General features: G+C 43.7%; 1 long non-coding RNA gene across 1 annotated transcript; it reads right to left on the bottom strand.

Annotated features, from left to right (window-relative positions):
- Positions 1-4,767: 4,767 nt before the first annotated feature.
- LOC133240380 (uncharacterized) lies at positions 4,768-9,654 on the bottom strand. The gene is made up of 3 exons (XR_009734212.1): positions 9,155-9,654; positions 8,153-8,310; positions 4,768-7,672 (listed from the first exon to the last, which is right to left on the bottom strand). It is a non-coding gene; the product is annotated as an uncharacterized LOC133240380 (long non-coding RNA).
- Between the last annotated feature and the right edge of the window lie 552 nt (positions 9,655-10,206).

Below are 10,206 nucleotides of genomic sequence, written 5' to 3'. Positions count from 1 at the left end.
TTTCTGGCTTACTTCATTCTGTATAATCAGCTCCAGTTTCATCCACCTCATTAGAATTGATTCAAATGTATTCTTTTTAATGGCTGAGTAATACTCCATTGTGTATATGTACCACAGCTTTCTTATCCATTCATCTGCTGATGGACATCTAGGTTGCTTCCATGTCCTGGCTATTATAAACAGTGTTGCGATGAACATTGGGGTACACATGTCTCTTTCCCTTCTGGTTTCCTCAGTGTGTATGCCCAGCAGTGGGATTGCTGGATCATAAGGCAGTTCTATTTCCAGTTAAAAAAAAATTAATTTATTTTTAATTGGAGGATAATTGCTTTACCGTGTTGTGTTGGTTTCTGCCATACATCAACATTAATCAGTCATAGATATTCACATGCCCCTCCCTCTTGAACTTCCCTCCTACCTCCCACCCCATCCCACCCCTCTAGGTTGTCACAGAGCACCAGGCCAAGCTCCCGGTGGCACTATATGGCAACTTCCCACTAGCTAGCTATTTTACATATGGTAATATATGTATTTCAAGGCTACTGCCTCAATTCATCCCACTCTCTCCTTCCCCCACTGTGTCCCTAAGTCTGTCCTCAGAGAATGTTCTTGAAATCCTAACCCCACAAGGAAAGACTGTACTTGCTGGTAGGGAAACAAGCCTTAAGGGAGATTGTCAGGGTTTCCTTACACCTTAAAGACTCTTGAACTGTGTGACACTGAGGGTCACTTCCAGTTCTGATATTATCCAAGAATGTGGCAGTTACTTTTTCTACTGACACAACCTCCCTCCCAGCTTTTGGCTGAGTGTCTTCCACGACAAGGAACTCACTCCTTGAGTAAAGCATTCTTTGGCATTTCCGTAATTGTGAAGATTATCTGCCCACTCCCTGCAACTCTCATGGAGCCTCTCTTCCAAAGCAAAAGGGACTCATCAAATGTCTATTCACATGACAGATCTTCAGTGCTGTCACATCTTCTTTAAGTCATTCTTTTGGGGGCTAAGCATCTAGGGGGTTAACTGCTGCCCAGGCATGGACCACTCTTGACCACTCTTGTCTATAGAAACTCCAACTAGTCAGTCTATATTAGAAACCAATGTGAAGAACTCAGGGTGCTCAAGTGATAGAATTGCGTATCCACACTGACAGGGCTATGGTATCCTCCGTGTGGTCTAACCAGTGCAGACCGGGCTGGGGCTAAGGAATCCCTTTCTGGAAGCTTTTCATGTTCTTGTTCAGAGAAGAAACATCTGCCTCTAAATACCAAAGTAATCCAGGCTCATAGGCAGTACCTAAAATTTGACATTTCTGCTGGGATATACAGAGAACCATGTAAATTCAAATTTATTCAAAATCCAAACTGTGATTTCTAAACTGACACTACCTTTGGTTCCTCCTCTTGACTTTGCTATTTCTGAGAGTAGGACCCAAATTCTTCCATGTCTTTCTGACTTCCTTTTCTCCACCATCTTCTTACAAATGGGTACCATTTCTCCTCCATGGGCCCTAGTTCCTTGGCCCTAGATCTCTTGGCCCTAGTTCCTTTCCCAAGTGCAACCTACTTTTCAGCTGATACTGAGAGTGTGCAAAACAGATGGCATTCCTGTACTAGTTTACACAATCAGATCTTCTTCAGAGGTCACACGGAGGAGAGGGCTGAGACAAAAAAAAAAACAACTCTTAGGCAGTGCTAATCTGCATTTTCTTAAGACATATATGCAAGAGGGCTAAGGTACACGTGACAGGAAGTACAGAATAAAACTATTCAACTTCTTAAAGAGCCTCATGTAGAAAGAGCCACAAGAGGAACACATTCCCAAACTGAGCAATCATCTACAAATAGTTAAAACATAAGTTCCTCCAGCCTCGGCTGCAGGAGTAGGGCAGAGGTCCTGGTTGAGAACTTTGATTTCCCACAGATTGTTTGAGTCTTAAATGAAGTTTGGAAAGGTTCCCTGACATCAAAGGCTGTTCCTTTTGGCTAATCGATTGAGTCTGCTGTGCCTGTCCTCCCCTGAGCCCCCCACGACTGGCAACATATGTCAGAGTCTCCCTTTTGCCAGCAATTTGGAGGCTTGTGATAATAAAACATCCTTTTTCTAAGTAAGGGAAAGGGTGGTCCTGGGGAATGTGAAGGCAGTGGAGAAGAGCAATGATTGACTCCTCCCTGAAAAAACAGACAAACTCTGATCAATCCCTATCTGAATATCATCTGCATAATTTGAAAATAACACACTGAAGGGAACAGGCCCAGCCCTACTATCCTGCTCACATTTACATCTGGAACAGCTGCCAGGGCCTCTTGGAGTCGATTTTGTTCAGTTCTGCAGTGCTGACTTGAAACCCAGGCAGAAAATGAAAGTGAGCAAATTTACCTCTGGCATTCAAAGAAATGCTTTTGGTCAAAGTGAGTATTTCTGACCATGACTCATTTTCAAAAGAAGCATTGAATTCGCTTTGTCATCTTTGCCTGGATCGGGCTCAATCGGCCCTTTTATGATTTTTAAAATATCCTATACAGCCAGGATGGCATTTATTAGGCTTCAGCTATTCAATATTGCATTTCAATATATAAAAGTCACTGTTCAATTGAATATTGAGTTTTCTAAGGAAGTAAACCTACAGAAAAGAAATTTGCAAGAATCTAAAATAAATGAGCTTAACGAAGATCAAACTGCCCTTTTGGCTGTTTCAAAGATCAAAAGATCTCTCTTTTATAGAAATCAGGAGCGGTTTGAATAGCCTCTTTCCTCCACTGCAAAGCCCCATTTTTTCACTATCATTGATAGCTTGGGACTGCACCATAATGGTACTAGAGGCCCTGGGGAGGAGGGAAGATGGTTTCATTACCCCCAAAGCATCCAGGACTTTTGCGTCTGAAATAGCAGGTTTGTCATTTAATTTAGTCTTGAGCCCAGTAGAGTGACAAAATGAAAATCTGTCCTCAGCTCCTGCAGGAGGGGGTGGGGGTAGTCTTAAAGGACATGAGAGGGTCTTTTGACAATTATTTTCAAAGCCTGTGAGTATCTTTGTCTCTGTCTTCCAGAGAGGCTGGATTATATTGGATTACATGGCAGGAAGTTATCTTTGGGTTCACACTGCCCTCCGTTCTGCAAAACTTTGGGAAGCTGTCTAATCTCCCTAAGTCTCTATTGCTTCATGTGTAAAGTGGGGATAATAATATCCCAGAGGCTTAAGCTCCGTCCTACCTCAGGGCCTTTGCTCATGCTGTTCCTTCAAGCTAACTTGTGCTCAGCCTCTAGGATTCAGCAGGAATGGCTTTTCTTTTGGGAAGTGTTTCATGAACTTGCAGGCCAAGAAATGCCACCCATACTCCCATCAGACAGTGTGCTATGGTTTTCCTTTGTAACAGTTACCTCAGTTGTAATGGAGAACATTGTGAATACTGGTGTCATATCTGGCTCCCTCTATAAGGGGTTAGAGAACCTAATTTATTCACCTGTGAAAGTGTTAGCCACTTAGTCGTGTCCAACTCTTTGTGACCCCATGGACTGTAACCCACCAGGCTCCTCTGTCCATATGATTTCCCAGGCAAGAATGCTAGAGTGGGTTGCCATTCCCTTCTCCAGGGGATCTTCCTGATTTGGGGATCAAACATGGGTCTCCTGCATCGCAGGCAGATTCTTTATCATCTGAGCCACCAGGGAACCCCCCTATTCACTCATGTCTACAACTGAAACAGAAGTACAAACAAAACGTTTGTTGAGTGAATGAAATGAATGGAGATAGAGAGATCAAAAAACAGCAATTCCTGTTATTCCCCTGTACTGTGGCCTTCTAGGGGCCGGGGGCAGCCTCACCTCTCCACAGGTGTTGAGGTGGCGCCTCAGTGGAGTAGCTCATCCAAGAACGTCTGTGGTTGTGCAGACAGACATCATCGATCATGTCTCCTGCCAAACGCCTTCTTTATCTGCTTGTTTGTCTCCTCTCTGAGAGCGTTAGCACCCTCGTTCATCCCCTTATGATGCAGGTTTTCTCCTTCCTGGGATGAGGCTTCTGATTTCACAAAGAGCTCTCGAGGGCGGGTCTGCAGTGAGAGGCAAGCAACTGGGTGATGATCCTGGTGCTTCCAGCGCGGGTTAGAGAGTTGAGTGGGGGATGGGGGGAGTTGGAGACATCAGCCGGGTGAGCCTTATTAGTTAGATCAGTTGACACTTTTAAACAGCACTACCACCATTAACATCTCCATCATCATTAACAGCTAAAAGCTTTTTTACAGTTAAAAAAACTGTTGTGTCCCCATCTAGCCAAAAAAAAAAAAAAAATCCCATCAATACTATCAGCCATATATGGTTGGAAATTCACCATTAGAATATTTTTTTCTTGGGTTAAGCAAATACCCATAAACAGTTACTTTATTGGTTATTAACTACTGATTGTAAAATTAGTTTATCAACTCATTTCATCTATGAAGATGGTGGTGGGGAGCAAGCATTAAAGGTTTGGGTTTATGCAGGCAGGAAGTGTCTCTGTCAGAGTTAATTGTAGATAACAGGATTCAGTCTATTTAATAAAAAAAAAATCAAACATGGATCCCATGCCAGAAATGAGGAGCTTACAGAAATCCCTAGAAGGGTTGGAGGAAAAAGCTTTCAGCAGAATTTCCAGAAGTCACACAGTTCAGAACTGACCCACTAAGACAGCGGCCGCCTCTGCCATATGATCAAGTTGGTGAAGAAGGAAGTCACCTCTACAACCTCTGGCTCTCATCCCTCACTACACCTACCCCAACATGCACCAACCAAGAGACCCGTGACTTGCCTCTCAGGTGTCACAATGCTAGGGTGTGGATCCACACAACTCTGCCCTGTGCTGGCGAGCAGAAGTGCCAGGTGCAGCCTCCACCTAGACGTCTACTTTCAGCTTCGTAATGTCCTGCAGGCAGTGTCTGCATGGCTGAAGTCAGGTCACATGTCGAACCTAAGCTGCAGAGCACCCTGGGAAATGAGGCCATTTGGCTTGTCACCCTCAGCAGAGCCAAACAGTGGCTCTGAAGGGGTTGGCATGGGTGAGTGTGAACCAATCTGTAGGCTGCATGGTGGGGGCCAGGGGTGGGGGTCAAGGCAGAAGAGCAGTTTTGTGAGAGAAAGGAAGAAGGGGCTGAAAATAACCTTGACTGACCTTGGCACTGTGCTTAGAGCTGGACATCGTTATTCAGAGGAGGCATTTTAGGAATGCCTCATGAGGGAGACATCCAGATTTTCTTTGGGCGGTGGTTTTGAGGTCTTCATGTGAATTATCTTGAGTAAATAAATAGCTTCCTTCTCCTGTGCCCCTGACATTTATGGAGGGCGTTCTAGTGCCTTCCTTACCAATGGAGAAAAGGTGTTCAGACTCACCTGCCACTGGGTGGCCTTTCTTCAGGCTGGTGTCCACGGGCTGAGAAAACACTCTCATGACAGTTGCTGAAAAGCTGCCGGGTGCACCCCAAAGGCTTTAGGTGCACCCCAGGAATGGGTGGCACTTCTGTCTTCCCAGTAAATCGCTAGACCCCAAACGCGGGCTCAGAATTGTTCATTTTGGATGAAGCGTGGAAATCCCTCTGGGTTTTGGACGGGCAGCTGGTGGTGCTATCCTGCCATCTTCTTTTTAACATTCAATCCAGCAAACACCTTAAGCTTTTATAAACACCTTCTTTTAATAGCATTGACTCCAAGCTAATAAGGCAACCAGCAAATCAAGTGACGGTAAATTTCTCATTAACAATTTATGTAACTTTGTTGAAGAGAGCAATTCCAACTTCTGCTAATTGAGTTTGTAACAAAAAGATGGATCCACTTTTCCACCACCCTCAGGACCTTAGTCACACTCTGGGAAAGGTAAAGTAACTCTTATTAGCAGACTAAGAAGTAAAAATCTAGGATGGAATGCAAGATTCCAGAACATGGTTAGAGCCCAAAAATTTCAACAGGATTGTAAAGCAGAGGCACAGTCTGGCATTTCACAGTGTTTTGAATTTTATTGGCCAGAGGAAGGGCCCTTTGACTTGAAGCTAAAACCTTGTGTAAGGCTTTGAAGATGCTAGTTTTAGGATGTGGGTGATGTGTTCAGTTTCTCCCTCTTTATTTAAGATCCTTCTGGGGAATGTAGCAGAATGTGCTGGGTTGACCTGCAAGAGGACTTACCCTTTTCAGATGATCCGAAGCCTTTCCCTCTGGCTCCAGGAGGTGGCTGTAATTCAGGAGTTTCATAACGAAGGCTGAGCGAGACTTCCTAAAGTGACAGCCCTGTGGGCAGAGGGACATGTGGTGTGTTTGAGATCGGCCAGTGATTGAACTTGAAGAGATTTAATAATTCTTGAAATTCTCGGCTTTACCCTCAGATGTTCCTCTGGAAGCCTGATTAAATGCATATTATTTCTTCTTAAGTGATTTTACAGGTCATTTATTTTGGATTTATGAGCATCAACACATTTTAAAAGGTATTAGTGGGCTCTGCTGCTGGATACTTGTTCTCTAAATCATTAACTTTACTCTCTATCAGCATCAGATAATAAGAAATCTTTCAAATATCACCATGTCTTTTCTTATGTATTCATTTAGGCAATGAATATTTTTTAAACACCTTCTGTTTGCTAAGTTCTAGAAGTACTCCAAAGAATAAGACATTCAAGGTCTTCCTCTCACTACAGTGTAGAAATTTAAATAAAAATTTGGTAAAATCTATATTATTGTGAAATCAAGAGGAATGAATTTGAATTAGTCTTCCTTTCCCATTCAATAAAAATCAAGGTCAAATGGAGAGATGCAAATAGGTTATGGTTCCTTTGTGGCTTCTTGGTGTGCGGTAACATTTAAAGTAGGAAGATGAGGTGAGTGGGGTGAAAAATCACTACTTTTCCTCTCATCACCTTCTCCCAAGGTACCTGTCCCATAGAATTTGAAATTGTCCAGTTGTTCTAAGTCTGTAGCTCCAAAAGAGAAAACATGCCCCGTGCTGGCAGAAATCTTTATACTACCTGTCTGGGGAGGCACACCTCAGCTCCTACACTGCGTACGATATCCTTTCTTTGTGTCCCATTCTCAGGGCTGGAGTGTAAGGTGCTAGGAGCAAGGTGGAGTGGGTAAAGAGAGTACGATTAAGTAATTCATTTCAATCATGATGGAGAAGAAAACTCAAAAGGCCCAACCAAGCCAGGTAACTGGGATTATCAGGAGAGGTGAAACAAACACAGCAAAAAATGCTAGTCACCAGGCCAGGAACAATTAGATCAAGGTGAGGGCTTGGAATGGAGGCCGTGAGACATACTGGGTTGCAGGATGTTTTTCCGTTTGTCTGAAGCCATGTTTTCAAGTGTCACAGGTAAGGCCTTGTCAGCTTAAAAGCCCTTGGGGCTGCAAAGATGGAGCTCCCCCCAGAGGTGGTCCACTGTGCAACGGCAGGAAAGCTGGCCTCAGAGAAGCCTGGTCGCTTCGCCCATGGCTTGGGGGAAACCTGGATGATGAAGGATGTGGGAGAAGAGCCGAGGATACCGCTACCTTCTCAGGAGAACACGGTGGTTAACTCAAAAAACAGGGAGTTCAGCAGCATCCCTAAAGCTGAGACTTTGCCAAGTACTTTCCCACCCATCTCACCTGTTCTTCAGAGGCCCTGGATATGCATGAGTAGCTGCAGGGAGGGTGGCTGTCCTCACTTGGCAGATGATGAACCTGGAACCAGCGAGAACAAGCGAGTTTGAAGTCACAGGGGGACTGTGGGAGTTCCCTGGTGGTCCAGTGAGTCTGGACCTGCCTGCCAATGCAGGCAACATGGGTTCGATACCTGGTCTGGAAGATTCCACATGCCGCGAGGCAACTAAGCCTGTATGTTGCAGCTACTGACCTGCACACTCATGCTTCTTAATGAGGGAAGCCGCTGCAATGAGAAGCCCGTGTGCTGCAACTGGAGAAAACCCACATGCAGCAGCAAAGATTTGGTGCAGCCAAAAATAAATAAATAAAATTTTAAAAAGTCACATGACCGTGTAGGGTCAGACCTAAGGCTTAAGTCCAGATCTTCTGATTTTAGCTGCAATTCTCTTTCCAGTACAATTTACATAGTATTCAAATGTTATGTAAAAATTAGCAATCACGAAATACAGCATTATAAACGTTCTGATCCACTGAAACCTGGGATTGTAGCCAAGTCACTGTGATTCCTTTGGAGACCTTGGCAGACCCCTGGCCATCTTCTTTTTCATCTTTTTGGCTTTGATTGGCACTGGAGGAAATGTGTGTCTGAGCATTTACTACATAACACAGAGACTGGCATTCTATCTGTGGCCACGGTCCTCTGGATAATGACGATCCTAGAGTACCAGGGAACACTTTATTCAGTAAGATTTCACTCACTTGCTTATTCAGCTGCTGAATTATCTTCCAGGAGTAAATCAGAAGGTTTTACCATTCTATTTGCTTGTTTTAGTTGGGAAATCTGAGGGAAATGAATCCAATTCACTCTTTACGTTTCTAATTAAAATGTTTTACATTTCAAGCTTTTTGACAGAAAAAAAAACAGATAAGAAACATTGTGTAGAAGGCAGCTTTGAGAAGACACAATCCATGTGACTGCTTTGAGCAAGAAGGGTTAAAAAAGGCAACAACAAAAAACCTGCTGGTTTTTGCTTGCTTAAAAAAAAAACAAAACTCAAACCATTTCCAAATGTAGCTTAATCCATTTTCAGACTCTATACATTATGCATCAAGATTTTGTATAAAAGGAGATTGAGAGAAGTGTTTGCATGAAACCACTTCAGTGGATTAAATTTGTTGTTCAGCATATTAGACTAAAAAAGTAGACAGGACATTTTGAGAACCCTGCCTCCTTCCCGTATATGCAAAGTTCATACTTCAGATAAATACATTTTAAAGAATGGGTGGATTCTGGCAGCTGACTTAAAAAAAAAAATAGGAAAGGACTGGGTCTTCCTTCCACTTAGCTTAGCAATGGCTGCAGAATCTTGAAGAACAGAAAGCATAATTGGGAAGGTTGATCTAAGCAGTTCTGCGGTGCCTGAGGTTCTTTCAGGCAAAGCCACCCTGTCCAAGGTGGGAAAACTAGTGTGAAGAGACATTCCCAATATAACGAGCTCATACAGGTACCTCTGCAATGACTGCAACACCCCCTCCCCCCAGCTTCATTTCAAAACAGACCTGCCGCTAAGGTTGAACATCAAAGCTCAGAATCAATCATGCAGATGTCTTCACCTCCTGGAAGTCAAACATCATTGACACCACATCTGGATGTCTGGAGGGCCACCGCCATTATTACTTCATTAACTAATGGATTTGGGGGCTCTTTGAAACTCAGTATCTATTTACTCTTAGCCCAGAGTACACGTGCCACCAGAGGAACACACTTCACCGCCCTAAGGCAAAAGTCTGGAGGATCCCCAAAGCAAGCCTTTGCTGGGCTGTGAATGATGGGAGGTCCTAGGGTTGATAGGTGATGGCTGGCCATGAGGCATCATTACTGTTATAAACCATGGGCTGTCCAAGCAATCTAGAGTCTCTGAGAGTTTCCATAGTAACTTTTATTTTTTTAAGTGTTGAAAAGTTCCTAGTGGCATGGCTGGTTGCCTGGGCTACAGTGTTGTGTTGACAGCTCTGGTCCCTCTCCTGGCAGCTGAAGATTAGGACAGTGACCAATGAGAGGGTGGCGTTCTTCTCTGAACTTTCCGTCAGGCCGGTGATTCATTTTGAGACCCACATTTTATGAATGCTGTGAATTCAATGCAATGTAGCTGTTGAGGTGTCTACATTCAAATTGGATTCCATTAACTTTATGGTGTGATTAAATGTCTGAATCATGAGGACTCAGGGTTGGATTTATGTGCCTTCTGAAAGCACTTTAGAAGACTGGCAGCTTCAGTGAGTGTAATTTGATGCATGGGATTAGGAGAACAAAACCTAAAAAGATATCAGCTGAAATATAACTTGGATCTGAGAACCCAAACTTGAGAGTTGAGGTGGATGCTCACTATCAGATGTGCAGAGTGGAGTACTATTCTACATGCATAATTTTTCCTTCAGGATACTTTATTTTTGACATTAGAAGGGATTTGGTGGTCTGCCATTAGGGTGTTTTTCAACTTAAAGTACCTGGTCATTAATTGCGGTACTTGTTAAAAATGCCAATTTCCAAGTCTGGCCTTCTAACTCTGCAGGGCTGGAGTGGGGTGCAGGAATTACAGACTTCCTTGGGA

The sequence above is a fragment of the Bos javanicus genome, chromosome 28 (genome assembly GCF_032452875.1).
Source record: "Bos javanicus breed banteng chromosome 28, ARS-OSU_banteng_1.0, whole genome shotgun sequence".
Lineage (NCBI taxonomy): Eukaryota > Metazoa > Chordata > Mammalia > Artiodactyla > Bovidae > Bos > Bos javanicus.
The sequence above is the reverse complement of the archived record's forward strand: the minus strand, read 5'-3'. Positions and strand labels throughout refer to the sequence as shown.